Source organism: Hyla sarda, chromosome 2, assembly GCF_029499605.1.
Source record: "Hyla sarda isolate aHylSar1 chromosome 2, aHylSar1.hap1, whole genome shotgun sequence".
Lineage (NCBI taxonomy): Eukaryota > Metazoa > Chordata > Amphibia > Anura > Hylidae > Hyla > Hyla sarda.
Genome location: NC_079190.1, coordinates 80,739,798 through 80,767,297, shown reverse-complemented (window position 1 = coordinate 80,767,297; position 27,500 = coordinate 80,739,798). Strand labels below are relative to the sequence as shown.

At 42.6% G+C, this 27,500-nt stretch overlaps 1 protein-coding gene across 3 annotated transcripts in view; it reads left to right on the top strand.

Annotated features, from left to right (window-relative positions):
* The first annotated feature begins 17,897 nt into the window (after positions 1-17,897).
* The window catches only part of WNT10B (Wnt family member 10B), an 83,519-nt gene continuing 73,916 nt past the window's right edge, over positions 17,898-27,500 (top strand). For 2 of the 3 annotated variants that reach the window (XM_056562231.1, XM_056562232.1), the window contains exon 1: positions 17,898-18,075. The gene's annotated coding sequence lies outside the window, so the exon portion shown is untranslated. Of the gene's footprint in view, positions 18,076-18,121; positions 19,009-27,500 lie in introns of those variants that run through there. The other variant, XM_056562233.1, reaches the window with a different exon arrangement.

Here is a 27,500-nt window from a genome sequence, read left to right as displayed (position 1 = left end):
TTTACATTTTTCTGTTTTAGCTTGACAATTTGACTTTTTGATTGCGCTTTAAGATGAACTTCAGTAGTATTGCCCTCAGCCATACCCCTTAGAACAATTATACCTGTCCCCAGTGCTATGTGACTTCATAGCCATCACTTGGATCTGCCTCAGCTTGCCGTCTGCCTCCACGCTGAAGCTGTCAGATGTATCATTTGGAAACTCTGGCCACTGTATGCGCTGTGGGCTATTTGCCTCATATTCGAGTAGCTGAGATTCATCTTCAAACGCATTCGTTGCTATCAGTCTTTTAGCACTTCTGGGTTCTGCTTCAGGCCATTGGATCATCCATTTAAATGCAAAGCTCTGCTTATATGCCATCTGTTCAAACTGTCCAAATCTGTGCAAAAAAGGATGACAGTCCATTATACAAGTTATGCATTTGGCCTTTTGTCAGGACTACACAAGTTCATACAATGGATGAAATATTATTAGTTATAGTATCTCATCAATCCTATCACAGAAAAGCAATTTTTTCTATAAAAAACAAGCAATTTTATATACTTTTATACTGTTAATCATGTTTTACAATATTGCCCAGAAGATTATTAAATAAAAAAGACATAACAGAGCAGTGTACCTGTCATTTGGAAAAACTTTCCACATGTCCTAGCGACATTTCATAAATACGGATCAGCAGGGGGTCTAAATGTTTAGGAGAACGACCGGGAGAAGTCTGTGCTGCAGTGTGCTCCTCTCTCTGCTCTGTGTCATGTGATCTAGACACGCCCCATAGACTTATATTACGAGTATGTCTCAGTCATGTGACATGGAGCCGGGAGAGAACATGCTGAGCGCAAACTTCTGTTTTTCTGATCGGTGGAGGTTGGAACACTCAAACCCCATATACTGTAAAACTTTTAACAAAAATGACAATGGCCATTTAAATGGGCTCTGTCACTTTAAACATTTTTTTGACATGTCACAGAGATGTGAAAAGTTTTGATCAGTTGTGTTCAGATACAGACCAATCGCTAGAATGAGTATTAAGTTTGTTCTCTCCTCGTTCTGTGCCAGGTCACCGAGACTGTCTCATTATGTGAGTGTTTTCTCCCCACTGGTTCTAGCGATCATGCGGGGTGTGAACACAAAAACCCCAACCGATCTTTGCGCTGTATCTAGGACATGTCAAGGTTTTTTATTTTAAGTGACAGGGACTCTTTATAGAAAAAACTTCCCTTTTATATATATTGTTTACCACTACAAAAGCAGCCAGGAATGTAGACAATAAATGTTTTTCTTCTTGTTGCTATTTTTACATCCAGTTACATGTCTATGTCTTTACTGTAATCGTTTTTTTCTCTCTATGCTTTCATAACAGAGAACACAATCCTGTGTATTAAACATTAGAATTATCCTATGATTTTTTTTTTTTAATATTGGTAAATCTCTCATAGTCTAAAATATAAATATAGTTTAATATAAATAAAAAGTTGATACAAATTGAGCAAAAGATAAAAAGTAACAATCCGTCTTGTTTTTCAGAACGTTTTCTCTTGTGCAAACTATAATATTACGTCCCAATATAATCATATGAAGCAATAACTTAAATTTAGGGAGTCTGTTTAACAGTAAACATGTCCCTTGATCAGGCCTGGTGCAAGGATTTTTGCTACCCTACACGAAAGCTAATTTTGACACCCATTGGCTCCACCCTTTAACAGCCCCGCCTTACTACTGGGGTGACTGTAGTAAGAAAAGACACAATTCTATTCTATTAAATAACATGGAAGATGCAGTTGATGTCTTAATTCTTTTGCATCAATGCCGATCTTACCAAGAATAGAATCCACTTATTAGGAATTCTTAGTATGAGTATATCCATATATATTTTGTGGCCCCACCAATTTTAGTTCAAGCCCACTTGAAGTAATCCCATATAGTAACAACAAATAATTTGTCTTATCTGTACATAATGGTAATGTTCTCAACTCAGCCAGTGTCAGGATTCGGACTGGTATGCAGCGAGGACACTGGAGGTGGATCCTCTGTGTCAGTGAGGTGATGGCGTGGGCCGTACCAGGGGAACGGAATCTAAGGGGTTACTGGTTTTCACCAGAGCCCACCGCAAAGCGGGATGGACTTGCAGCGGCAGGTAACCCCCAGGTCGTTCCACCCGATAGCGACTCAACCCCACTGACAGACGAGACAGGCGCGGTACACAGGGACAAGGCAAGAGCAAAGTCGGACGTAGCAGAAGGTCAGGGCAGGCAGCAATGGATCGTAGTCAGGGGCAACGGCAAGGGTCTGGATACACAGGCTTGGGATACACAAAACGCTTTCTCAGGGCACTAGGCAACAAGATCCGGCGAGGACAGGAAGTGGGAGTGGGTTTGTATAGGAATGGGAAGTGATTAACAACTGATTGGGCCAGGCACAAATTAGTGGTGCACTGGCCCTTTAAATTTAAGAGAGCCGGCGCGCGAGCCCTAGAGAGCGGGGCCGCGCGCGCCGGGACGTGACAGCCGGGGAACGGGACAGGTGAGTGAATTGGGATGCGACCCGCGGGTGGGCGCGTCCAGCTACGCGGATCGCATCCCCGCCGGCAGAGACAATGCAGCGCTCCCGGTCAGCGGGTCTGACCGGGGCACTGCAGGCAGGAGAATGCCGCGAGCGCTACGGGGAGGAACAGGGACCCGGAGTTCTCGGCGTAACAGCCAGTTTGTGATTCTCTTTAAGACAGTTAAAAGTGTGAATTTCTAAGAAAAGGCTAACGAATATGTAAAAGGAAAAATGATCTGCTGTGGACCAGGGTAAAGCCACTGTGGGTGTCAAACTATTTAGAAAAGAATAGTCGGAAACATATCATTGATGAGCAGGTAAATATTAAAAAGAAACATTTCCTACATGTCATCCAGGTGTCACTTGTGAACTGTATAGGGCAAAGTAGGTGAAGGGAGAGGGATGGAGAAGCATGGGTCCATAGAAAACCGCTTGGGTCAACGGGAGCCATTCACATCTTCAATTTCATTCCATTTACTATATGCCAAGTGACTTGACCATTAGGGTATTCAGCGAAGGTAGGTCGCCCAATAATATTTTTCCATGTTCAGAACAGTCAAAATACCTGTTTCGAGACCAGAACACCTTTTGACAATGCTGTATCTTTCACCTGTCCATTTAAATTACAATGGTACTTATTTTTTAATTTGTGAGTAGGAACCGTTACAGAAGTGTTTCAATTTTAACCACTAAACTGTTCCACAAAAAGAAATGCTAAATTTCAGTCACGTATTGATGTTTTCATGAAATGATGTCACTGTCCACATACTTTTGGCTCTAACCGTAAATATATTGGCTCCTAGAGCACCATGGAATAGACAAAGTTTACTGAACGTATATTATCGAGTAGCTGTAGTTAAAATCTTCTAGTGCAATGAAGGCTTAAAAGGGTTGCACCAATTATATGGTTAGTCTAAATTCCATGAAAATGTAATCTGCTGTTGTCACAGGTTAAGACACTTTTTCTCTCCATTCTTCTTCTCCTCCGCTCTTCCTCTCCACCACCTGTCTTTTTGAAGTCTTGCTAAAGAGTATGCAAAACTACTATTTGTCATTAATACTTAGCAAGAGCTTTGCTGTACTGGGCTAAATAATATACATCAAACAACTAAGGGAATTGTTTCAGAGTAAGAACTCTAGATATGTTAAATGCATTTATTTATTTCTTTGCAATGCACGCAACCATTGTATTATCATCCACTTTCAAAGGCCCTTTGATATAGTTTAAAGCATACCTGTCATTATAAATGAAAAAAGAAACAGTTTAACCCTTTTTATTAGTGAAAAATGGCCCTTTTCCTCACCTTGGAAGCAGCCCCCTGCGGATTCACAACAGATTTTTTTTTTGCTACATGTGGATGGGATTCTCAGAACCCAATCCGCACACGTCGTAACTTTCTGCTAAATTGAATCTAAATGCAAATCCACCATGTCGGAACATGGCCTTGTAGTCTCTCTGCCTCAAACTGGAGGCAGCTGACAGTACACAGCACAAATCTGACATCACAGTCCATTTAGCAGAGGAAAAACACGGAAAAAAATGTAAATGTGGGTGGGGTGGGGGGGGAGATCATTCTCCACAGGGCTGCAGGGAATTGTCCCAGGTGTGCTTCAATGGGTAAAGTGGCTGATGTGTGGAAGGGAGAAAAGTGACCTCACACTTACAAACAAGAGCAACAGCGTTATAGTGGACACAAAACTCAGCCATTTAGCCCCAGGACAAGCATGGATTCTTCCTAAGCATATCCATTTCTGTCTGGCAGGTAAGTGCTAAAATCATAACCCCTTTAACATTTAAAGAAACCAGCAGAATGCTGGAAAAAGGTTACCCATGCCAAAAGATTGACAATATTTTTATTTTTGAATTGAAGGGTACTTTTTACATTTACATTCATCCTTTTTTTCCAGGTACTGGTACTGGTATTAGCTTGAAATAAAAATATTAATAATAGCAAAAAATTTACTTCATTAGGTCATCTTTACATGTTACAAGTTTTCTGTGGAATTTTACGGAATACAGAACTCTAAAACTTGCTTACAATAGCTTCACAAAAGAAAACATCCCCCATGTGCACATGCCCCAAATTTATCAAACTGCATGCGACTTTTGATAATTTAACCATACGCACACATAACTTGAGCCTGGTAAGATAGTTTTAAAGACATGTTAAGATAAACGCGTGATGATACATCTCCCCAATATGACAGCTTAAAGTGAAGTTCCACTTTATAGATGCTTGAAAGAGTACAGTAGGGATCAAATGTTTGGGCACCCCAGGTAAAAATTTGTATTAATGTGCATAAAGTGACGCTGCAGAGAGGAACTAGGCAGGGATGCCCCCTATCACCGCTCCTCTTCTCCCCCTTCATTGAACCACTCGCGCAGTTGATTAGATCTTCCAGCTTGTTTGATGGGTTTGGTGTCGAGGGAGAGGAGGAGAAAATACTGCTTTATGCAGACGATGTTGTATTGTTTGTCACAGATCCAGGAAGAAAGCTTGTTAGCATTATTGATTTGATAAAGGATTTTGGTAAATATTCTGGCTTTCAGATAAACTGGAATAAATCAGGATTATTAATGTTGTCAGGTGATAGCCAGGGCTGCCAGAGAGTGATACATGTTTTCAGGAAAACGAGGCCCTGGAATACCTAGGAATTGAGATTTCGAGAAATATAAAAGAGTTTGCCCAGTTGAATATTACCCCATTGAGACAGAAAGTAAGAAACAAAATTCAAATATGGAAAAAGCTGCGTATGAATATGGCTGAAAGAATTACTCTGATAAAGACAATTATTTTCCCTATGGTTTTGAATGTGATTAGAGCAGCACCGGTTTGGTTAGGGGAACACCATTTTAATAAAATACAGAGTGAGATTTATGATTTTTTATGGGATGGGAAACAAACACGGATGAAACACACATTTCTGAGTCCTCCTTTGAGTAGTGGTGGTTTGGGTATACCAAATATGCAACTGTATTATATAGCGGCACAAATTGAATATATGAAAAAGGAAGATGATGTTTTAAAAGTTTTTTTTTTCTAAATTAGGTATTAGGGGGGATAGGGGGGGAAGATGTATGCACAGGGGAAAAATCCCCACTTGTAATATGTTTAATAAAGTATGGAGATTCACGAGACGTTTATTAGGGATTAAGGGTAGTATGCACTACACACTAATGTGGGGTAATGGAAATTTTCCAGAAATGATGAAACTAAAGGAATATGTTAACTGGGAAAGAAATGGGGTTATTAGAGTTAAAGATTTTGTGATAGAAAGCACGTCAAAAGAGTGGAAAACATTCAATAGGGAATTTAGTATTAGTCAGAGCGAATACTTTTCATACTTACAAATCAAAAGCGCTTTTGAGAAGGAGAAGAACAACCCTAGATGGGCAATAAATAGACATGAGTTAATTGACTATATGTTTGGGCTTCGGTCCTTCTCGACAAAGGTATTAGGTAACTTACATAAGGGCCTAGTTAGATTTTCCGTTGAAAAATTTCCTCCAAAGAGTAGGGATAGATGGAAGCAAGTAGTAGGTCAGATCGATGGGGAAGAATGGAGGGAAGTATTTATAAATATTTCCTAATCATTTCTCAATATTGACCATAAAACCTCTATGATAAAGCTGATACATAGGATCCCATATACGCCGGGGTTCTTGTATAAGATGGGAAAAAGACTTGATTCTAAATGCCCGAAATGTAATATGGAAGGTGCGGATTTGTCACATATGGTGTGGAGCTGCCCAAAACTGCTTTCCTTTTGGACAGGGGTATACAATATGGTAGAAACGAAATTGGGTACTAAGATAAGCTTTGATATTAAAACGGCCATTCTAGGGATAGGACTTAGGATGCAGTGCAAGAACAGTGTTCTGATAAAGGCTTTCGGATTAGCTAGAATAATTATTCTTAGGAGATGGTTTGCTCCCCAGGGCCCATGTTGGGTTGAGTGGCAGAGGGAAGTTCAACAAATGAGAAGATTTGAAGCTATTTACTATCAGGGAAAAAAGATAGGTAAAAAGTTGAAAACGAGTGGAAGAAATGGGATGAGGCATCCTAGCTGGTAGTGGGTGGGGGGATAGGGGTGTGGGTGGGATTATTTATATTGTGAAAAGCAAATTTTGAAATGCATTATTGTAATTTTGTAATTTGAAATAAAAAATAAAAAAAATGTGCATAAAGAAGCCAAGGAAAGATGGAAAAATCTCCAAAAGGCATCAAATTGCACATTAGACATTCTTATAATATGTCAACAAAAGTTAGATTTTATTTCCATCATTTACACTTTCAAAATAACAGAAAACAAAAAAATGGCATCTGCAAAAGTTTGGGCACCCTGCATAGTTAATATCTTGTACTGCCCCTTTGGCAAGTATCACAGCTTGTAAACGCTTATTGTAGCCAGCCAAGAGTCTTTCAATTCTTGCTTGAGGTATCTTTGCCCATTCTTCCTTACAAAAGTCTTCCAGTTCTTTGAGAATTTTGGGCTGTCTGTCACGCACTGCTCTTTTAAGGTCTATCCAAAGATTTTCAATTATGTTGAGGTCAGGAGATTGTGAAGGCCATGGCAAAACCTTCAGTTTACGCCTCTTGATGTAATCCCCCGTGGATTTCGACGTGTGTTAAGGCTCATTATCCATTTGTAGAAGCCATCCTCTCTTTAACTTCAGCTTTTTCTCAGATGGCATCAAGTTAGCATCCAAAATTTGCTGAACTTTTATTGAATCCCTTTTTCCTTCTAGTTGTGAGGTGTTCTCTGTGCCACTGGCTGCAATACAACCCCAAAGCATGATTGATCCACCCCCATGCTTAACAGTTGGACAGAGGTTCTTTTAATTAAATTCTGTTCCCCTTCTTCTCCAAACGTGCCTTTGCTCATTCCGGCCAAAAACTTGTTTCCAAAATGCATCAGGCTTGTCTATATGTTCATTTGCAAAGTTCAAATGCTGATTTTTGTGGTGAGGACGTAGAAGATGTTTTCTTCTGATGACTCTTCCATGAAGACCATATTTGTAAAAGTATCTCTTTATAGTGGAATAGTGTACCACAACTCCAGTGTCTGCCAGATCTTTCTGGAGGGATTGTGCAGTCAAACATAGGTTTTGAATTGTTTTTCTCACACTCCTACGAGCTGTTCTGTCTGATATTTTTCTTGGTCTTCCAGATCTTGCTTTAACTTCCACTGTTCCTGATGACTGCCAGCTTTGTGAGCGTCAACTATTTTCAGTTTCTGATTTCTAGACAACTCTTTAGAAGAACCCATGGTGCTGATTGTTGGGGCAAGGTCAGATGAGTCTGGGCATTTAAAACCTTTGAGATTGACATCACCTGGTCTTCCCAGATGAGAATTGAGAACAATCCATGACACTGAAAGGTCTCAGCTTTCCAAAGGGGGCAGTGCATGTTATAAATTCTGCAGGGTGTCCAAACTTTTGCAGACACTATTTTTTTGTTTTCTGTTATTTTGAAAGTGTAAATGATGGAAATAAAATCTAACTTTTGTTGACATATTATAAGAATGTCTAATCTGTAATTTGATGCCTTTTGGAGAATTTTCCATCTTTCCTTGGCTTCTTTATGCACATTAATACAAATTTTTACCCACTGTATATTATGTAGTTGAAAGTGGGGCTGTATTGTAGCTCTATATACCTCCAATGCTATATGGAGACATAGAGGGAAATTTATCAAACCATTTAGACATTTTTTTTGTCTAAATTTGTTGTATTAAAAGTGGAAGGCTGTTCCTGTGAGTCATTTTCTGTGAAATTTCATTTGGAACGTTTCAGTTTCGTTACCATGAAGTGTACCTTTATAGAGCCCTTTGTGCAGTGGTCACTCATTTATCACGTGCAACTTTTTGTGAAATGGCGCAGAAATGTCACATGGGCCAGATTAAGAAGTTATCACAGGGCAGCTCAACCCTGCCCTATTGAACTATCAAAATGGCTGTATGAGACAATTGCATTAAGGTCCATGCAACATTTGATACAATTGTCACACGACCATCACTTCTCTGCAACATTTAACCCGACTAGAGTAGAACAGTTCTTTGGTGATTCATCAAAGTCTGTGCGATATTTTATACAGTTTGCGCACTTTCACACTTTCTCTGTGACATTTGCGGACTAATAACGGCCAAAACTCACACCAGATTTGATAAATTCCCCTCATACAGAGGATTTTTCTGTCTGATTCATATGGAATCCAATAAAAGCGTCATTTATAACTGGACACCAAATTTTGCAAGTATTTTCCTTAAGAAACAATGAAATTGAAAATAACAATAACATAAACGTGAGAATTAATGTGTCATGCACCACCTGTTAGGTCCTAAAAAAGCAAAAGTATTAGTTTTCCCCACAGTTTTCCTTTATATATTAGCTTATTTTTCCATTAGTAGGCAGAAGAAAACTTAATAACAATAACTTGCAAATTGTTATCAGATGGATAAGCCGATAAGAATTGGAAAAATGTTTGGATAGCTGTTAAGCTAAATGTTATCTTTTCATATTTGAGATTTTTCCCTTGAGTTGAGATTTTTTCCCTTGAGTTATGCTTATCTATTGCTTCTCTATGGAACAGTGCCTATTCCATTGTATCTAGTTAATATGGAAACTAAACAAGCAGAAGCCAGATACCCCACCGCTAAACCCTTATTTTATTTTTTTACATTACTTTTTTCTGGCCTGTGCATGACAGGTTCCTATCAATGATTTATTCATGTAGATCTGTTGTGAGTCTTGCGATGTAACATTTCATCTGTCAAGGATAATTTAGAAAGGGATATATATATACTAGAAAATATAATTCCATGTTCTGTACATTCCCACAATTATTGTATTCACATATAGAAAGAGGAAGGTTTGGAAGATTATTTTTAGTAATATCATATGTAAGACTTTAGTAATATCACATGTAAGCCTTTTTTAAACTTAAAGGGGTACTCAGTGTTTGGAACAAACTGGAACAAACAGCCGTCACGCCCCCTCCCATAGACTTGCATTGAGGGTACGGGGCGTGATGTCATGAGGGGGCGGTGCTATGACGTCACAAGCTCCCGGCGCCGGCTCCAGCTTGTTCCAAATGCTGAGCAGCAGAGTACCCCTTTAAATGCATTTTATTTTTATTTTAAAGTAATAATAGTATCCCTAGTAGGAAATGTACAGTATGCTAAGGTAAAGGCCATTATGTAACTTTTGCTTTGTGTCATCAGGGCTAATTTAAATTTGGTAGTTGCCCAAAGATTAAAAAAAAAAGTGTTAGGGGCTGCCATAAGTTTATGATTATTATTATTATTTTTTACAAATTATCTATAACGCACAAAAGGCTAAAATCTCTGGCATCCAGTCCTGACAGCAGACGGTGCTAGGACTACACTGACTGCATTACTCTTCCAATAGATGGCAATGTATTTCTAAGCGGATCCGCCGTAAGAATGAACATTTTAATTCTTTCGACGGAGTAAGGAAGTTGAATTTCAGCAGTGTGCATGTATGTATAGATAGATAGATACACAGAGGGGAAAAGAAAAGAGAGACACAAAAGGTATGGTATTGCAGGATGGGAACACTAACCCTGTGATGTTGCACTGAGAGCACAACATCTATTAGCATATAAAGAGTATAATAGAGTCCTGCAGCTTGGTTCCTCCCGATCCCAGTAGCCTTCTGGTACAGTAATGGAGTAGAAGGGGAAAAAAAAACTAAGAAAATGGAACTATTCAAAACGCCAGACCCTGTCAGGTAGTCAGTACAAAAAAGTGTGAACCAGATACATAAAATGGCATTTATTCAGAGCACATATCAACGCGTTTCTGGCCCAGAATGGGCCCTTCATCAGGACAAGGTGCAGATCAGCACCTTGTCCTGACAAAGGGCCCATTCCGAGCCAGAAACACATTGATATGTGCTCTGAATAAATGCCATTTTATGTATCTGGTTCACACTAATCCCCACTGTATATTATGTAGTTGGAAGTGGGGCTGTATTGTAGCTCTATATACCTCCAATGCTATATGGAGACATAGAGGAAAATTTATCAAACCATTTAGAAATTTTTTTGTCTAAATTTGTTGTATTAAAAGTAGAAGGCTGTCCCTGTGCGTTATTTTCTGTGAAATTCCATTTGGAACGTTTCAGTTTCGTTACCATGAAGTGTACCTTTATAGAGCACTTTGTGCAGTGATCACTCATTTATCACGTGCAACTTTTTGTGAAATGGCGCAGAAATGTCACATGGGCCAGATTAAGAAGTTATCACAGGGCAGCTCAACCCTGCCCTATTGAACTATCAAAATGGCTGTATGAGACAATTGCATTAAGGTCTATGCAACATTTGATACAATTGTCACACGACAATCCCTTCTCTGCAACATTTAACCCGACTAGAGTAGAACAGTTCTTTGGTGATTCATCAAAGTCTGTGCGATATTTGATACAGTTTGCGCACTTTCACACTTTCTCCGCAACATTTGCGGACTAATAACGGCCAAAACTCACACCAGATTTGATAAATTCCCCTCATACAGAGGGTTTTTCTGTCTGATTCATATGAAATCCAACAAAAGCGCCATTTATAACTGGACACCACATTTTGCAAGTATTTTCCTTAAGAAACAATGAAATTGAAAATAACCATAACATAAAGATAAAAGTGAGAATCCATGTGTCATGCACCACCTGTTAGGTCCTAAAAAAGCAAAAGTATCAGTTTTCCCCACAGTTTTCCTTTATATATTAGCTTATTTTTCCATTAGTAGGCAGAAGAAAACTTAATAACAATTAGTATAAGTGAGTATATATATAAGTGAGATATTGTGCAAAGATAGTGGGGCTGGTGCACAAAGCAGCTAGATGCACTAGTGAAATCAGCACATGGGGGATTTTGACAGGCTAAGCATGACTGAAAAAAAGTTTTGCCTGTCCCACTGTGTTTAGTTATTGAACAATTCTATATATCATCATTATGTTATATATTAAGTTATAATGAAAACAAATCATTATGGGGCGCCCACTGCAGTTATTGTCTTTAATGTCCCTTGGTGTTCGCTAATAGTTTCTTTGGCCACAGCTCTAAGATTTAGGTAAGACAGTTGGGGTCACAATATTTATTAAACTCTTAACAGTTAGGAAGAGGTAATAGTATAGATTACATATTATTATTATTATTGCATATTATCATTATTGCCCCTTATCAGATTGATATAGAATGAATATATCGTACTATATTGGAAAGCAGAACTCCCCAACTTTCACAAGCTGCAAGCCAGTGCACCAGTTGGTGTTGAGCCATGCTTAAAAAATCTTTCTAACATTATAATATAGTAATATGGTTTTAACCCTACAGTTAACCTTATAGGAAGTTCTAGTAATGTTATGTTATCCTCGATTCCAGTAGATTAATATTTTCTGGAGTCGACAACAGCTATGGAGTCAAATGAATGCAGCCTAAGAGCCATGTTGATGACCTGGTTGGAGAGGAGGACAACACTGCAAGAATATTGGTTAGGCTTTTGGCTTGAATAAGGGAAAAACCCAAAAGAAGTGTGTTTTTAGCGTAGAAAAAAATAGGTATTGCAAAACCTTCCAATGGGGAATTATTACGAAACCTAATAAAGATTTCTGGAAAGGTGTCTTCGACCTAGCACAAAATGTAATGTAAAGAATGTTTGTTGAAAGTGTAATGAAGCATAGAAATAAGTTCCATGGAATGGTTCCTCTATGGGAAAAATCGAGGAAATGAGAATGAGCAGATAATGAGGGAGGAGGACAGGACGAGGTCATGGGAAGAACAGTAGGATCAATTTGGAAGATATATGGAAACATGTGAAAACACGTTAACTGGTATAATTTTGCTAATTGCTTTTTGTTGGATTGGATGTACTATTGTACATACATTTTAGATAATAAATAACAAAACAATCACTTTAATTAATTAGAAAGACAGTTAATGGGGCATTCGCATCATAGACAATTAGGGTACATCCACAGGGAATGCCATAAATGGCTAATAGGTACAAGTACAACCTCCCATTTATTCAAACAGGAATAAGCCAAGCTCTTGGAATACAATGAACTCCGCTTTTCTGTTTAGACTCTGACTAGATGTAGTGGCAGGTGGCCTCCTCACCAGGTGGGATGGGATGGGGGGAACCCGGTTCTGGAGATGTGAGTCTCAGCATTTGCATTTATTAGGCATATCCTGTGGATATATATACCATACAGGTTTGAAGTGCATCTGTCTCCTCCATACAAGGCCCTTAGGTGCATTTAGGGCATAATCCTTTGCCTGCAGCTTGTATTCTTATATATATCGGTAGATACTTATATATATCGGTAGAGTTGCAGTGGCATGCCATCTCCCCGCCCCAACCTACACGATTGACCTACAGGGAGGTGACATCGTACGGAAGTGACAAATGCACTTTAAGATCGGTATAACACTCAAACCTGGTTTTAGGCCATGAACGTCTACAGGAAAACTATAATTCTACTGTTAAATGAGCTCATGTTACACATCCAATATTTTTGATCAGTGAAATGAAAGCACAACCTATACAAAACATATGCAAATACTGGGAGAACAATACAAACTCCAATGTAGTTACTAAACTGGTCATGTATGGTAAGGCCTAAGGGTGGTTTCACATATGGACCCAGATTTACTACTGTTGTAGGGTTTTTCCCTATTTTATTTTATCTGACTGTTCTTTTTTTCACCAAATTAATTAATTTAACACACATCTCAGAAAAAGTGTGGAACATCTATTCAGAGTGGCTAATTGTTCTCTGACTGGGTGTAAACCAACTATAAACAGCAGGATCATAATACAAATATTCGCACAGAAAAATCTATTGGATTTTTCTGACCACTGTAAGATTCATGAAAAAATGCATGCGCAATAGAAAAATAACCCTTTATAAGACAATAGGAGAATATAAAACTCTACCACAGTGCTTTTTTTTAATTGGAAAATGTTTTACCAATAAATGTTATGCACCAAGCATTGACGTCGGCAATTTATAGCATTGTGAGGCTATGAAGAGACAGAACTTTTGTTTGGATTTTTGGCATAAAAAAATAAAAATACAAAAAATGCTCCTTAATTTTTCTGCTCAATTTTGCAGTTTTTTGTGGCATATTTAAAACATATTTGTGACATATTTAAAAACTAGCAAATTATATTGTTTTTGTTTGTTATTGTCTGTAGTTTTGAATGTTTATTGGGATATTGTTTTTATGAGCCACTTATTTTAGTGCCACTGTTTTTTATTTTCTCACTAGAATTTTTCAAGTGATTTAAAATACAAATCAGCGTTCCACCGTAAAAAGAATGGAGCAACCAGGCAAAATGAAAAAAGGGAGCTAACAGTTCCGGCTAAAGCTTACAGGGTGAAAAGAAAAAAAAAATCCATGTGGGCAGTGGCGTCTCCAGCATTCATGGGGGGCCAGTGAAAAAAGTGGGGGGGGGGGGCAATTTTAAAACGTGTGTGTGTATAAATATATATATATATATATATATATATATATATATATATCATAAATAAATAAAATCATCGGTAGTTGCAGTATCTTGTAATACCTTTTTTATTGGACTAACAAGATTTTGTAGAGACAAGCTTTCGGGATTCCTCCCTTTATCAAGTCATAAGCATTTCTGAGCTCACAAGGAGAAAACACAGGTTCTATCTCACATAATATGCAGATAGAACCTGTGTTTTCTCCTTGTGAGCTCAGAAATGCTTATGACTAGTGTTGAGCGGCATAGGCCATATTCGAATTCGCGAATATTCGCGAATATATGGACGAATATTCGTCATATTCGCGAATATTCGCATATTCGTAATATTCTCGTTTTATTTTCGCATATGCGAATATTCGCATGTGCGAAAATTAACATATGCGAAAATTTGCATATACAAAAATTAGCATAAGCGAAAATTCGCACATGCGAAACTTAGCATATGCACATTTTCGCATATGCGAAAATTCGCGCACCAGTCTCACACAATAGTATTAGAGCCTTCTTACACCACATAAGCTGGAAGCAGAGAGGGATGATCACTGTGATGTGTACTGTAAAAAAAAAACGAAAAAAAAAAAAACGAATATTCGTAATTACGAATATATAGCGCTATATTCGCGAATATTCGCGAATTCGCGAATATGCGATATTCGCGAATAAAATTCGAATTGCGAATATTCGTGAGCAACACTACTTATGACTTGATAAAGGGAGGAATCCCGAAAGCTTGTCTCTACAAAATCTTGTTAGTCCAATAAAAAAGGTATTACAAGATACTGCAACTACCGATGATTTTGCTTTTTGCATCACTGGACTAATACAGCTACTCCTAACTAATCTCATAAATAAATACATACATATATATATATATATATATATATATATATATATACACACACACACACACACATACACAGACACACTGTGCAGAACATGTTTAATTTAAAAAAAATTAATTCAAAATCTTCATTTATTTTTGTTGCACAATGATTTTTTTTTCCATTTTTGACGTAGATTTTTGGGTAAAATGACTGATGTCATTACAAAGTAGAATTGGTGGCGCAAAAAATAAGCCATCATATGGACTTTTAGGTGCAAAATTGAAAGGGTTATGATTTTTAAAAGCTTAGGAGGAAAAAACGAAAGTGCAAAAACGGAAAAACGCTTGGTCCTCAAGGCATTAAAACTTTTGGACACTACCATCAATTTTGATAGCGGCATCTAAAGTGTTATGTCGGACATCAGCCTGATCGGTGATGTCTGGCATTAGCCGAGTGTTCTAGCTAATGATTTATACAACACAGTGGGAGCAGGCACTGTGAGTACACATACACCTTGTGTCCTTAGGTCTCATTTACACGGATGGATCCCCAGCATATTTTACGCTGCGGATCCGTCGACAATGGACCCTACAGTGCTGCCTCCATCTGTGCCTGCTCATAATGGCAATCCGCCGCTACGACACGCTTTGATGTGTATACTCGCACACATCGCGGCTGCTCTCGGCCTAGCTCATAGAGCAGGAGGAGCGGCCATGATGTGTGCGAGTATACACATCAAAAGCGTGTCTGCTTGTAGCGGAGGAGCAGGCACAGATGGAGGCAGCACTGTAGCGTAAAATACATTGTGGATCCACCCCTGAATGAGCCCTTAGGGTACGTTCACACGTACAGGATCTGCTGTATATTTTCTGCAGCTGATTTTGCTACTTATTGAAGCTAATGGGTTGCAAAATCAGCTGCACAAAATATGCAGCAAAAATATGCAGCAGATCCTGTACATGTGAATGTACCCTTAAGGGGTTAATGATAAACTAGCAGTGTGTTCACATGTTGTCCTTCCAGAGGGGTCGTTTTGCCTCCTCCAGTGTCCACAGGTCACCAGCAGGTCACATTACCAGAACAATTTATGGAAAAATCGCGGCAAAAATTGCGCGGTTTTACCGCGATTTACGAAAAATCGCGGTAAAACCACGCAATTTTTTGCCGCGATTTTTTCCCAAAAAAATTCTGATAATGTGACCTGTGGACACTGAAGGAGGGAAAGTGACCCCTCTGGGCTGCTACTATACACATTACTCAGCCCCAGGATATACTGCTGATCAGGGGGGAGAGGCAGCACACAGGGACATCACTCACCTCACATGGTTCTGTGGAGACCTGTCAGCTCTCACCCCGTCCTCTCCTGTGCTGGGGGCGGAGCCATTAATGAGTTACTCTTCATCTCTGCCTATCTCTGCTAATGATACGCAGACCAGGAGCAGCGCAGGGATATCCTCAGCAGCTACAACGGGCTCTTTACCCAGCCGGTCAGTCTACCCCTGGCCCAGATACTAGTATCGGAACATTCCTATTTATTTTAAATTGGGGGGGCACAAGGGGGGGCACGGCCTGATCTAGGGGGGGCCATGGCCCCCTCTGTCCCCCAGCGACACCACTGCATGTGGGTTCATATTTCCCTCTTGACTCCTAGCTAACATATGGCCACAGTGTTTTTGGTAAAAAAATAAATAAAATGGCATGCAGCGAGTATGGAATTTTTGAGGGGCAAAATGCTGCCTGTTTGTAGCTTTTGACAGCTGTTTTTTATTTCACAATCTCCAGGCCGGCAGTGGCGATGTCAGGAACACGGAAGTTTGGAGCTTCTGTGCTTCTGTGTTCGTGACGGCTAGTACGTAGCAGAGTTCACTCCATGCACCGGATAACTGAGGTGCCGCAGTAGAGATCACGAGGGGTCCCTAGTGGCGGGACCCCCGTGATCAGACATCTTATCCCCTATCTTTTGGATAGGGGATAAAATGCTTTCCGGCGGAGTACCCCTTTAACGTGTTTAGCTAAAAAGGACATCAAAATCCACTCCAAAATCCACAAGAAAGGTTCCAGGCTGATTTTGAAGTGGAATTTTCTCTGTGTACATGCTCTAAGAAGGAATAAATTATGGAAGAAAAACAGCTCTCCTAGAACATGCTGTCCTCGGAAAATCCAAAGAAAAACACCTAAAAAAAAATAATGGTTCTGTGGCTATGTTCTCACACAAGCTGTCTTCTAGTAAGATTATCTTTGTTTCTCATAGCAGCCAATCATTCTTTTAGCTGAATTTTTAGATCAGTTCCCACTAACAATATTCAGTGAGAAATTTCCAGAGTGGATCTGTGAGCTTCTGCATAGAGCAGAAATTATCCGGAATCGTCACTTGTGTCCACAACAATTTGCAGGTTCAATCTTCCGCCGAAATCCAAATCTGGTAGGAAAATTTCCATTGTAATAAACGGGAGGCTGCTGCAAGCGGAATCTGTGCGGAATTCCCATGAGGAGTGTTCACAGTGTGAATGGGGCCTAAAAAAAGCCAAATAATGACAAGGAGAAAAACGATGAGTGAACATAGCCTGAGACCCCAAAACTGCCCTATTTGCCCACAGTGGCATATCTACACGTTGGCAAACCTGGCCCCTGCCTGGAGCACACACTTTGTTGGGGTGGTGGTGAAGTCTACCAGAGTGTAGATCCCAGGGCAGAGAGGGGGGCAGAACAGTGGCATGCTTGGTCCCTAATGGGATCCAAGACACTTGTGTGGTGTCCTGGTACAGAACATAGTTCTGTACAGTCCTTAAGTCCCCTCAGGAAGAGTCCCTCAGTTCTACAAGGCTCTCCTGCAGGGTTTCCCCCAGGTTATCTTCTATAAATGCCATGTATGGTTATTTTGTTCATTTGCTGTGAATGTTTATTTGTATAAAGTTGTACAAACTGTATAAAATGGTGGTCATGTTATCTGCAGTCACATGACTTACCCAGAGTTCCAAGGGCACAGGTACCCCAGGCAACCAGCTACCAATGGACTTTAGTCCAGCCCCCTAGTATATAAGGGGCTGTAGTCTGTATACTCACTCTCTTGTTCCTGCACTCTCTTAGTTCCTGGCATTGAAAAAAGCACAAAGTCTTGTACTATCCAACTTCATCTCAGCTAGGCCAAAGCCTAAAGACCAGCAGCCACTTCTGAACTGTAAGTCAAAACTACTTCTACAAATCAAGTGATTACTACCCAGCTAAAGTAATACTAGTAGCACAGTCCAAGCAAGCCTGAGAGGTTCCCTGTGTCCCGGTTACCTCTGTGGAAACTGTCTAATGGTAAAGACTGTTATCCACCTATTCTAAGTAAAAGTTCAAGTTGCTTCAAATCCTTGCTGTGTACCTTCATTCATTGCATGCTGTTTTTGGGCTGGTTGTCGGCAGTGCCCTATAACAAAACAACCACATCCTGGCGTCACGAACACTAGGCGTTAACAACATCTTGCCCCCAGGATTAATTCTATCAGATCCCGCTACCTACACTGTAACACCCCGTGGTCACCACATCTCTTTTGGCATCCCAAGAACAGGATACGGGTGTGTGCCTTTAACTATTCAACCACCAGGCCACCCGCAACAAGAAAATGGATGTATACCATTATTGCAAGAGCCACTTTTCCTCCCCCCTATTCAGAACTGTGATTGTAAAATTGTCCGGAGCTGTCGCAAGCTGCCACCGAAATTGCGCCCAAAAATGTACGGGACAATGTCAGGTAAATTGTGCTTTGCCGGGGTGCAGGAAAAAGTAAGGGGGAGGTGAAGAATACCGTGTTGTTGCTGAAGTTCCTGCAAGGGTTAAAAATCAGTCCCGCACCAGCGGTCGCAGCTCCGCCACCGCTGGTCCTCTGCAGTCACGCCTCCTTTGCGAGCCAGAAGGAACGAAAAGGGTCTCTAGTATTGCGGTGGGGAAGCATTTCTTGACCGGACCCAACCGGAATTCCTCTGGGCGCAGCAAAAAAACTAAAAGTTCCGCCAGCTGCGCCCGCTTCAGTGTACCAGACCACCGCTGCGCAGACTCTGCAGAAGCCATCAGAAGGATCCGGGGAGAGCAGCAGACATCCGGGGACCCCAGAAGTGGGTCACCCAAGTAGGTCACCATGTAGCACACAGCAAGAATTCTTAAAGGGCCAGCGTTCCTTAACCCCTTAAGGACTGAGCCCTTTTTCACCTTAAGGACTCGGCCATTTTTTGCAAATCTGACCACTGTCACTTTAAACATTAATAACTGTGGAATGCTTTTAGTTATCATTCTGATTCCGAGACTGTTTTTTCCTGACATATTCTACTTTAACATAGTGGTAAAATTTTGTGGTAACTTGCATCCTTTCTTGGTGAAAAATCCCCAAATTTTATTAAAAATTTGAAAATTTAGCATTTTTCTAACTTTGAAGCTCTCTGCTTGTAAGGAAATTACAATAAGGTTTTATTCACCTATACAATATGTCTACTTTATGTTTGCCTCATAAAATTGACGTGTTTTTACTTTTGGAAGACACCAGAGGGCTTCAAAGTTCAGCAGCAATTTTCCAATTTTTCACAAAATTTTTAAACTCGCTTTTTTTCAGGGACCAGTTCAGGTTTGAAGTGGATTTGAAGGGTCTTCATATTACAAATACCCCACAAATTACCCCATGATAAAAACTGCACCCCCCAAAGCATTCAAAATGACATTCAGTAAGCGTTTTTAACCCTTTAGGGGTTTCACAGGAATAGCAGCAAAGTGAAGGAGAAAATTCACAATCTTCATTTTTTACACACGCATGTTCTTGTAGACCCAATTTTTGAATTTTTGCAAGGGGTAAAAAGGAGAAAATTTTTCATTGCATTTGAAACCCAATTTTTCTCGAGTAAGCACATACTTCATATGTCTATGTTAATTGTTTGGCGGGCGCAGTAGAGGGCTCAGAAGGGAAGGAGCGACAAATGGTTTTTGGGGGGCATGTCACCTTTAGGAAGCCCCTATGGTGCCAGAACAGCAAAAAAAAAAACACATGGCATACCATTTTCGAAACTAGACCCCTCGGGGAACATAACAAGGGGTAAAGTAAACCTTAATACCCCACAGGTGATTCACGACTTTTGCATATGTAAAAAAAAAAAAAAAATGCTTGGTTTCCCAAAAGTTTAACATTTTTAAAAAGGGTAATAGCAGAAAATACCCCACAAAATTTGAAGCCCAATTTTTCCTGATTCAGAAAACACCCCATATGGGGGTGAAAAGTGCTCTGCTGGCGCACTACAGGTCTCAGAAGAGAAGGAGTCACATTTGGCTTTTTGAAAGCAAATTTTGCTCTGGGGGCGGCATGCCGCATTTAGGAAGCCCCTATGGTTCCAGAACAGCAAAAAAAACACATGGCATACTATTTTGGAAACTAGACCCCTCGGGGAACGTAACAAGAGGTTAAGTGAACCTTAATACCCCACAGGCATTTCACGACTTTTGCATATGTAAAAAAAAAATTTTTTTTTTACCTAAAATGCTTGGTTTCCCAAAAATGTTACATTTTTAAAAAGGGTAAAAGCAGAAAATACCCCCCAAAAATACGACAGGGCTCCAAAGTGAGAGCACCATGCGCATTTGAGGCCTAAATTAGGGATTGCATAGGGGTGGACATAGGGGTATTCTACGCCAGTGATTCCCAAACAGGGGGCCTCCAGCTGTTGTAAAACTTCCAGCATGCCTGGACAGTCAGTGGCTGTCTGGTAATACTGGGAGTAGTTGTTTTGCCACAGCTGGAGGCTCCGTTTTGGAAACCGGGGGGTTGTGTAGGGGTATGTGTATATGTAGTGTTTTTTACTTTTTATTTTATTTTGTGTTAGTGTAGTGTAGTGTTTTTAGGGTACAGTAGTTTCTCGCTGGCAGTTTGAGCTGCGGCAGAAAATTTGCCGCAGCTCAAACTTGCAGCCGGATACTTACTGTAAACCTCCGCCCACGTGAGTGTACCCTGTACATTTGGGGGGGGGGGCATCCAGCTGTTGCAAAACTACAACTCCCAGCATGCGCTGACAGACTGTACATGCTGAGAGTTTTAGTTTTGCAACAGCTGTAGGCACACTGGTTATGTATCACTGAGTTTGTGACCTTACTCACTGTTTCAAAACCAGTATGCCTCCAGCTGTTGCAAAACTACAACTCCCAGCATGTACGGTGCATGGTGTAAGGTGACTGCTGGGAGTTGTAGTTTGCAACAGCTGGAGGCACACCGGTCGTGAAACACTGAGTTAGGTAAAAAAAACTCTGAGTTTCACAACCAGTGTGCCCTCAGCTGTTGCAAAACTACAACTCTCAGCAGTCACCGACAGCCAATGGGCATGCTGGGAGTTGTAGTTATGCAACCAGCAGATGCACCACTACAACTCCCAGCATGCACTTTAGCTGTTTGTGCAAGCTGGGAGTTGTAGTTATACAACAGCTGAAGGTACACTTTTCCATAGAAAAAAATGTGCCTCCAGCTGTTGCAAAACCATAAGTTCCAGCATGCCCATAAGGGAATGCTAGGAGTTGTGGTGTTCTGCCTCCTGCTGTTGCATAACTACAGCTCCCAGCATGCCCTTTTTGCATGCTGGGAGCTGTTGCTAAGCAACAGCAGGAGGCTGTCACTCACCTCCTGCTGCTGCTCCGTCGCAGGACAGTCCCTCGCCGCGGCCGTCGCTCCTGGGGCCCTGATCCCAACAGGGACGCCGGGGATCGGGGTCCCCAGCACCCGGGGTCTTCTTCCCGAACCTGCTCACGTCCTCCGGAAGAGGGGCGGAGCGGGTGCGGGAGTGACACCCGCAGCAGGCGCCCTGATTGGTCGGCAGGTAAACCGGCCGACGAATCAGGGCGATCGTGAGGTGGCACCAGTGCCACCTCACCCCTGCTGGCTCTGGCTGTTCGGGGCCGTCAGAGACAGCCACGATCAGCCAGTAATTCCAGGTCACCAGGTCACTGGAGACCCGATTGACCCGGAATCGCCGCAGATCGCTGGACTGAATTGGCATAATGACCCCCCTGGGCGATATGCCGGGATGCCTGCTGAATGATTTCAGCAGGCATCCGGCTCCGGTCCCCAACCGGCTAGCGGTGGGGACCGGAATTCCCACGGGCGTATGGATACGCCCTGCGTCCTTAAGGACTCGGAATGCAGGGCGTATCCATACGCCCTGCGTCCTGAAGAGGTTAATTACCCTGCTGTGACAGCGCACTCAATCAAGGCTACAAAACCAGCCCACTCAAACCTGCCTGCAGCGGCAATGCACCCCAACAAGACTACAGGTCAGTGCAATTTTCTTAAAGGGCCAGCGCACCCCAAATCTCTTAAAGCGACAGCGCACCCAATGAAGTCTGCAAGAGGTCAGCACCCAGTTCACCTGGACCACAGGAAGAAGGTACTCCTGTGACTCCACAAGGGGGGTCACCACCATCTACTAGGAGGGTTTTACCCTCTCTCCCTCCAGTTCAACGCAACAGTCTAGGAGCTCCTGTGGCTGCACCAGTCTTCTTGGGGAACCCTGTTCTTCCCACCTATAATGGGGATCCCTTCACTTTGCGAGATTTCAAGGAGAAGATACAGAGTCTTTTTGTTTTCTATTCTAATCAGCAGGTGTAGTTGCTTACTGGACAGCAACAAGGATCAGCCCTCAAAGAAGTCTGCACCTGGCCGGCCTACGAGAAGGCAATGGTGGAGCAGATCTTTGAGGGACTGTACCAAGTGTTCGAGTCTCACTCCCCATCTGAGGTACGCCTCCGCCTATACGAGAGACGTAAGAAACTAGGTGAGACTCTCCGGGCCTATGAAGTAGGTTTGCAAAACGCATTTGAAACTGTACAGAGACTAGACGGTATCACACCCGAGCAGGGTAACAAAATACTAATGGACAAATTTATAGACGGGGCTCACAACTAATGGGACAAAGCCCAGATTAGAATGCTAGCAGTGCAGAAAACAACTTTGTCCTTTCCTGCTTTCAAAAGACTAGCCATGCAAGTTATTGAGTCTGGGGCTGAGGCTGAAGAAGTTAGCGCCTCTCCCTCTGGGACACTAGGAGCATCTGCTAGGTCAGTGCCACCATCACCATCTGCTCCTGTACCAGTATCACCTGCCCCACCATTCCCTGCAGCCTCAGAACTGCAAAGTGTTAGGCAGGACATTGATCAATTGACAAAGGCCATCAAGGAACTTGCTAGTCGAACCAGTCCGACTAGCCGGGAAGCACCTCCACCTAGAGAACCTGTCCATGCTCCCCGTCCTGCTAATTCCCATTCCCCGTGTTCCAAGTCAGGACTCTCCATTTACGTCGCCCCATGCCCCTATGTAAAGGTTGTTGTGGAAGGGGTACAGTTAGAGGCCCTAATTGATACGGGTTCCCAGGTGTCCACAATATCTAAGGATGTCTTCTATAAATATTGGGGTCCTGATTTATTATGTGAACCTGAGGATGTTAACTTTAAAGTGATGGCAGGGAACGGGAAACCAGTACCCAGGCATGGGTACTGGGAGCCAACCATTCAAGTTGGAGAGTATGTCCTCAGAGGACAAGGAGTAATTGTGACTAATGTAGTCTATAAGGGGGCGGCAGAGTTCATATTAGGTATGAACATTATGAGACACTGTTTTGACAAAATAGTAGGTTCTTTACGTGCCTTTCTCCCTCACATGTCACCTTCAGGCCGGCGGGCTGCGCAACACCACTTGAAGATTCTTCAAGCAGAGCAAAAGTTTGTCAACCACCAGGGAGAGATCTGCCGAGTAAGGATTCAGGACATCCGGTCAGCAGTCTTACAGCCTCATGCAGAAACCATCATCTGATGCCGTGCCCGACCTGGGGTTAAGAACCAAGATTACCAAGCATTGCTGGAGCAGATACAGCTGGAAGACTACCCTTTAGTCTGAGCGTCGAGAAGCCTGCTTACTGTCTCCAATGGGAAAGTCCTGGTCCGTGTGGTCAACCTATCTGACGCTACCACCATGCTGCCAAAGTATACTTCTGTTGATCAATTGTATCATCTTGGGCCAAAGGACATCCTCAACAGGATGCAGGTGGCCCAACAGCGGAAAGCCCAGGACAGTTCATGGACCTAATACCAGTCATCCTGAGCCATGGTGGACCCAGCTCGAAGTGGGGGACGAAAGCACCCCAAGAGAACAGGTGGGTGGAGTCATTCAATAGGCCAAACAGTACCAGGAGGCCTTTAGCAAGCACCCCACCGATTTTGGCTGGACTACTATGATACAGCACCGGATCCTGACAGGTGAAAGTTCCCCAATCAAGGAGAGACACCGCCCCGGGTATGTACCAGATGGTCAAGAAAATGTTGACTGAAATGAAGGAGGTTGACATCATCCAGGAGAGCCAGAGTCCCTGGGCCGCTCCCTTGGTCCTTGTTAAGACGAAAGATGGGACTATCCATTTCTGCGTGGACTATCGGAAGTAAAATAACACCACAAATAAAGATGCCTACTCTCTACCCCGGATTGACTTCTCTACATTGGATTTGACCAGTGGATATTGGCAAGTGCCGATGGCTGAAGAGGACCGGGAGAAGACGGCTTTCGTGACTCCGATGGGGTTATTTGAATTCAAGAGTATGCCCTTTGGGCTGTGCAATGCCCCTGCTACCTTCCAACGCCTGATGGAGCGATGTATAGGACATCTAAACTTCCAAAGCATGCTGTTATATCTGGATGATGTCATTGTCTATTCCAAGACTTATCAGGTGCATCTTGACCACCTGACAGGTATTCCAAGACTTGATCCATCATGGATTGAAGATTAAGCCCTCTAAATGTCATTTGTTGAAGCCACAGGTCCACTTCCTAGGCCATGTCATCAGCTCGGAGGAGGTTGAACCTGACCCGGAAAAAGTGAGTGCTGTCAAGGACTGGCCTACTCCATGCACAGTAAAGGACGTTATGAGCTTCCTGGGATTTGCCAGCTACTACCGCCGCTTCATTGCCCACTTCGCACAGATTGCTGGACCCCTTACAGCTCTCCTCCGGGGTACCACAAAGGAAAACTATAACGAAAGACTACCTATCAAGTGGGCTGAAGAGCAGGAAACAGCGTTCCAAGCTCTTAACCACCTATCCTGGCGTGTCCTGATTATGGTCAGCCTTTCAGACTGTATACTGATGCCAGCTTTGAAGGCCTGGGTGTTGTCCTGTCCCAGGTTCAAGAAGGTAAAGAAAGGGTGATAGCCTATGCCAGCAGACATCTACGAGGGGCGGAAAAGAACGGCTCCAATTACAGCTCCTTCAAGTTGGAGCTCCTCGCTTTGGTCTGGGCAGTGACCAAGAAGTTCAAGGACTATCTAGCAGGTAACCCTTTCACCATCTACATGGACAACAATCCGTTGGCCCATCTTAATACTGCCAAGTTAGGAGCCATTCAACAGCGTTGGGCCTCCAGGCTAGCCAACTCCGACTTCAACATCAAATATCGAAGTGGCAAGTCCAATGTGAATGCGGATGGGCTGTCTCGAATGGCCACAGCGAAGAACTACCTGGGGAGTGGGAAGACATGGAGATGCCCCCATTTTACCAGAGGTTCGTGAGTCAGAGTGTCTTGACTACACGAGATGACAGTGAACCAAGGTCCACAAGGGTTCAGGTACCTCTTGGGGAAGACTCTACAGGACGAAAGTCGAGTCATGGGGGATCTGCTGGACTACCTCTTAATGAAGAAGGTACCAACCCGTCTATGCCGGGCTCAGTGTGACTATGAGTTGAAGAGATTGTGGCAACAGAGGAAACGACTGTTCACACACAAGGGACTGTTGTACAGGAATTCTTTGGATCCAGTCTCTCGTGAGCGACTCCATCAGATTCTGATTCCCCGAAGAGACGCTGCAATGGTCCTCAATGCCTACCATGATCAGTCGGGGGGACACTTTGGAATCCACAAGACTGATTCCACCGTCAGGCATAGGTTTTATTGGATCGGGATGCGAAGTGACATCGAAAAATGGTGTGGTGAGTGTACTGTCTGTAACGTCACCAAGAATCTCTGCAAGGATGCAAGAGCACCTCTTCACCCCATCCAAAGTGAAAGGCCTAACCAATTGGTCGCATTGGACCATGTCAATTTGTCTACTACTCGGTCTGGATACTCTTGCGCTCTCACCATGGTGGATCACTACTCCAAGTGGGTGGTGGTAGTACCCGTCAAGGACCTCACAGCGAAGACTGCTGCACAGATGTTTTACTCCAACTGGGTCCAAACCCTGGGATGTCCGGAGTCGGTCCTCACGGATCGGGGAACAGCCTTTGAGGCTCAACTGTTCCAGGAATTGTGTCAGTTCCACGACTGCAAGAAGCTCCGGACAACAGCTTACCACCCCCAGGGGAATGGATTATGGGAGCGCAGCAATCAGGTCTTCAAACATATGCTGCAAGCAGCGTCAGTGTCCAAATGTCCAGTGGCCCCGGCTGTTTCTCGAATTGTTGGAGATCTACAATAATAGCATTCATTGCTCCACAGGGTACACTCCATTCTTCCTAATGATGGGATGACATGGACAACTGCCAAAAGACCGAGAATTCGGGCTACAAGCGCCCTTTAACAACTCTCCGCAGGCTTCACAAGACTGGGTCTCTGATCATCAGAGGAGAATCCAAGAAGCAAAGGAGATTGTTGGGAAGAAGATGGGTGAAGCCCAAGGAAGACAGCAGAGAGACTATAACCGTCACGCCTCTGCCAAGCCTTTACAGCTGGGAGACAGAGTTTGGCTGCGGAAGTTCCCCAGGACGCATAAGTTGGACTCCATTTGGGAAAGGGAACCCTACACTATTACCGCAGTGCCATATCCAGACTCCGATGTCCTTGAGGTCCAGAAGACTGGCTACGAACCGCAGGTGGTTCATCGGAATCGTATTAAACTGTGCCTGAGCCTCCCTGCTAGACCTGTGAGGGAATATGTACCCGGAGAAGGAATCCATCCATCGATGGATGTACCGTTGTTTTCCTCTAACCAGCTTGCAGTCTTCTGTGCTATGCCATACCAAACACCAGTACAACCATCCCTGGTTTCCTCACCTGCTTTTAACTTGTCTCCCGTTGCTTCTACTTCCATTCTTGATTAAAGTTCACCAGTTCGCATGGATCCTACAAGTCCAGGACCATGTACAGTTTCTGAATCCAGTCCGCAAGAGGGTCCTTCTACTTCAGCAAAACCAAGGGCTCCTAGTTTCTGAGACACAAGAGGTGGTGTTGCGTCAGTCCCAAAGGTCGACACAAGGACAGTTACCTGTCAGATATCAGGACTGACTTTAATAGTGTACACACATAAATACAGTACACATCAAGTACAAAAGTCATGTACATCCATCACAAACCTATAGTCAAATGTACATTAAGGACTGTAACCTTCCTATACCAGTCCACACCACTGTTAGTAACTAACATGTCATATAACTAATGCAATTTCTTCTTGTCTTTGGATGTCCAGAGTACTTTACTGGCCAGAGGGTATTCCTGTAGCTAACCAAATGCACGTACAAAAGTTAGGTAACAGTAAAGTGTTCTAGGGGTTAGTGTGTAGTACCGATATACCCTAGTAGCCAAGGCATTGGGCAGAAAGCCTCAGGCAACCCAATCCGC